The 4,784-nt window shown below is 34.7% G+C and overlaps 1 pseudogene across 1 annotated transcript; it reads left to right on the top strand.

Moving 5' to 3' along the window:
• Positions 1–1,124: 1,124 nt before the first annotated feature.
• Positions 1,125–3,959, top strand: LOC114284807 (G-type lectin S-receptor-like serine/threonine-protein kinase At2g19130 pseudogene; annotated as a pseudogene). The gene has a single exon (XR_014334763.1). The product of XR_014334763.1 is annotated as a G-type lectin S-receptor-like serine/threonine-protein kinase At2g19130 pseudogene (transcript).
• The last annotated feature ends 825 nt before the right edge of the window (positions 3,960–4,784 follow it).

The raw sequence follows: 4,784 nt of genomic DNA, 5'->3' as shown, positions 1-4,784 counted from the left end.
AATTTACTCAAATATCAAATAATATATTATTATTTTGAACAACTCTTAGGTGAGCTAGGTATACATTGCACACCATATGCATGCACTCTTATATGTTTGACTTACCATTTTTATATGTTTGACTTATACATTTTTATGAGATTATTTATGTAAATTTGTGAAAAATTATGTAATTTTGTAAATTATACATATAGCGTGCAACCCTCCCAAACACTTCCCATTTTATTTTTATAAACAAAATTATTTAAATAATTATTTAACTAGTTCTACTATTATACAAAATATACTTGTAAATAAAATATTAACAACTCATGAATACTAATAAGATACTTGATTGTCTACCATAAATGACAAATTATATATGTATATTTTCTAAACCGAAATCATAACTATAAAACAATAGTTTGAACGGTGAAATACGGTACATTTATTTTAATAACCAAGATCAAACCATACATTGAAAAAATCAAATCAAACAGTACAGTCGGACTAAAATTAATTTGTGATTTTTTCGTTGTTTTTATGCAACCTTTCTTTATGGAACCATCCATTTGGAAATGATCACCCACCACAATCCTGAAGAATATTTGCATAGAATTGAGGCGCAATAATAGACTTTAGCCGTCGCTAAATTAGTGTTTTGCCTTTTGAAAAAATAAATCTGATTTCTGTATAATTAATTTTTTTTTTTTTATCTTCATTTTTAGTCTTTAAAAATAAAAGTTTTGTTGCAATAGACATTTAGATGCCAAATTTGTTCGCCATGGGAATAGTAACTAAAAGATCGTCCTCAAAAGTCAAAAATAAGATTTTTAACGATAAAATTTTGAAAATGTTACTAATAAATAGATTTTTATGGACAAAATAATTTAGTCTCAAAATGGTTTATTTTTTGAGACAAAATTTCGTCCCAAAATGATAATAATTTATTACTAATGTTCAATTTTCGTTGCTAAAAATAGAATAATAACACTTTTCGCAACAAAAATATTTGGTCTCTAAAAAATAACTTTGTCTCCAAATTTTAATTTCTAAAACCTTTTTTTTTTTTTTTTTTTGGTAGTGATTCCCTATAAATAGAGGTTAGTGTTCTACCTTAACTCAACCCAATTAACCCAAAATATAATCAGCCTTCATAGCTTTTCTTCTATGGTGATCTGTGTTGCATTTTCAGACCCATTCTTCTAACCATCTGATCATCCTCTCTCTCATACTCTCTCTCTTTCCCTCATATCTAATGTATGATCGAATTCTGCACAGAATTTTTCATCATATGGGTATCGGAAACGATCCATGCTTCATGTTTTCTATATTATTCCTATGTTGGTTCTCTTTTATCACCAACCATCTCTCTCTTGGAGCTGTTGACACTATTTCAGCAACCCAATCTCTCTCTGGAGATCAGACCATTATTTCAGCTGGTGGAACCTTTGAAATGGGTTTTTACAGACCAGGCAAGTCTTCCAACTATTACATATCCATTTGGTACTACGAAGTGTCACCAAAAACCATAGTTTGGGTAGCAAATAGAGATATACCCATCTCTAACAAGTATTCCTCGGTACTCAAAATCTTAGATGGTAACTTAGTGCTTCTCAATGAGTCCCAAATCATAATTTGGTCGACAAATCATAAGTCGACCGCCACCACTTATTCAAATTCTGTTGCTGCAGTTCTTGGCGATGATGGAAATTTGGTTTTAAGAGATGGGTCTAATTCAAATTCAACAAAACCAATTTGGCAAAGCTTTGATCACCCTACTCACACTTGGTTGCCCGGTAGCAAGTTTGGATACGACAAGCGAACCAATACACACCAAGTTCTAACTTCATGGAAGAACTCAGAAGACCCTTCACCAGGACCATTTTCTCTCATTTTAGATGCAACTACCATCCAGTTTCTTTTGCTGTGGAATGGGTCTGAACAATATTGGAAAACTGGTCCTTGGAATGGGAAATTTTTCAGCTTATTACCTGAAATGAAGGGTCCTTATATGTATAATTATAGCTATTACGACAACAAGAATGAGAGTTACTTCATATATACTCCATATAATTCTTCATTTATTTCTGGATTTATTATGGATGCTTCAGGGCAAATCAAGGTAGTCACTTGGTTGAAAGGCACCAAGCCGAATGTATTGTGGACTCTTCCAGTTCAACAATGCGAGGTTTACGCTTTCTGTGGGGCATTCGGCACCTGTAATCAGAATAAATTGCCCTTCTGTAATTGTCCGAATGGTTTCAATCCTGCTACGTCGAGCAATGACTGGAATTCGATGAGTTATTCTGCCGGGTGTACGAGGAGAACCAAGTTGGTGTGTGGAAATAATGAAGAGAAGGACATGTTTTTGGAATATCCCAACATGAGATTGCCTAAACATCCTCGGTCTGTGGCTGTTGGGAGTGCTGAAGAATGTGAGTCTACCTGCTTGAGTAACTGCTCTTGCACTGCGTATGCTTACAACAGTGATGGATGTTCAATTTGGATTGGAGACCTCTTCAATATGCAAGAACTCCTTAAAAATGATGATCGTGGAAGAACTCTTTATCTCAGAGTCGCTGTGTCTAAGTATTCAAGTGGTAAAAATAAAAAGGGGATTATTGGCTTCGTTTTGGGTTCAGTGTCAGTCGTACTAGTTTTCTCGGGCCTCATTTTTGCTGTTGGAAAAATAAGGCAAGTAGACGAAGAGCAAACAACAACAGTTTATGGTTCATTGGTTGCATTTAGATACAAAGATGTACGAAGAGCAACCAAAAATTTCAAGGAGAAAATGGGGGGAGGAGGTTTTGGTTCTGTTTTCAAAGGGAAATTGCCCGATTCCACTACCGTAGCTGTGAAGAAATTGGAAAGCGTCAACCAAGGAGAGAAGCAATTTCGGGCAGAAGTCAGCACCCTAGGAACTATCCAACACGTTAATCTTGTTCGCCTTCGTGGGTTTTGCTCTGAAGGTAAAAAGAAGCTATTGGTATATGAATACATGCAAAATGGATCCTTGGACTCCCATCTTTTTCATGAAATGGAGTCAAAGGTCTTGGGTTGGAAAACAAGGTACCAAATTGCACTAGGGACAGCCAAGGGGCTAGCTTATCTCCATGAAGAGTGCAGGGATTGTATCATACATTGCGATATTAAGCCGGAAAACATTCTATTAGATGTTGACTTCAGCCCAAAAGTAGCAGATTTTGGGCTCGCGAAGCTTCTTGGGAGAGAGTTCAGCAAGGTTCTGACAACCATGAGAGGGACAACGGGGTATCTTGCTCCAGAGTGGATATTAGGGGTAGCCATCACAAACAAAGCTGATGTCTACAGCTTCGGTATGATGCTTTTTGAATTGATATCAGGAAGAAGAAATACTTATCAATCTGATGCAACTAAGTACTTCCCAATTTGGGCTTCAAGTGTAGTTATAGAAGGAGGGGATGTCTTTAGACTATTAGACAGCAAGTTGGAGACACATGTTGATGTTGAAGAGGTATGGAGGATTTGTAAACTTGCTTGTTGGTGCATCCAAGATGATGCGAATCATAGGCCATCAATGGGTGACGTAGTTCAGGTCCTCGAAGGGATTCTGGATGTGAAACCATCTCCAATACCTCGTCTGCTCCAGGCTCTTGTTGACGACGACTAAGAGCATATCGTTTTCGCATTTCTTCATTATGCCACAAAATTCACAACATGGGGTAATCCAGTTTCAAGCATATAACAATAATAGAAAGATGTGCTTGAGCACTTCTCTCTTTGATTATATATTCTGTTTTTTTTTTTTTTTTTTTTTTGGTAAAAGCCTTGGACAATGGTGGTGTGAGGCTTCTTTGTTGCATGCTATGTTTTGTTTTGTTCTGTTATTAATCAATGTGATCTGTGTATGTTTTTCCTGTAGGTTTGTCGAATGTGCACTATGAAAAAATTAAAGTTTTAAAAATCAAAATTTAAGGATAAAATTATTTTTTAAGGATTAAATATTGGGAGATTGACCAATAAATCCAATATTTTGGACTTGTAATTCATATAGTTCCATATTTTTTCTTGTGATTTATTTAGTCCTTTTGGATGTGTAATGACTCATTTACCTGTCACATTGGAGTGTCACATTTAGAAAAAGTACACTAAAGAGTTTTTTAGTATCACATTATACCCATCATATTAGAGTGTCACATTTGGAAAAAAGTATACTAAAGAGTTTTAATTTTTTTAGAGTGTCACGTCATACCCGCCACATTAGAGTATCACATGCCACGTTTGGAAAAAGTACACCTAGGAGTTTTTAATTTTTTTAGAATATCACATCATATCTGTCACGTTTGAGAAAAGTACACTGAGGAGTTTTTATTTTTTTTTTTGAACTGTCACATCATACTCGCCACGTTGTCACATTAGGAAAAAATGCACTGAAGAGTTTTTATTTTTTTGAAATGTCACATCATACTCGTTACGTTGTCACATTAGGGAAAAGTATACTAAAGAGTTTTTATTATTATTTTTTTGGGAGTAAAAGTTTTAGAGTGTTACATCATATCCACCACATTGTCACATTTAAAAAAAAATATACTAAGGAGTTTTTAAATATTTTTGGAGTGTCACATCGTTGGAATGACATATTAATACCTGCCACATTAGAGTATTACATCAAACTTGTCACATTAATAAAAAGGTATAACTGTCTACCAAAACATTATCAAAATAAAAAATAGGATTACACGGAAAGAAACTCTCCACTAAGAGGACTTAACAGATCAATAGAAAAAAATTGGGACTAATTTGAATACTTGTTCGTGAGATAG

Source organism: Camellia sinensis, chromosome 7 (assembly GCF_055761805.1).
Source record: "Camellia sinensis isolate YWXY chromosome 7, ASM5576180v1, whole genome shotgun sequence".
NCBI lineage: Eukaryota > Viridiplantae > Streptophyta > Magnoliopsida > Ericales > Theaceae > Camellia > Camellia sinensis.
This window is presented reverse-complemented; position numbering and strand designations above follow the sequence as displayed.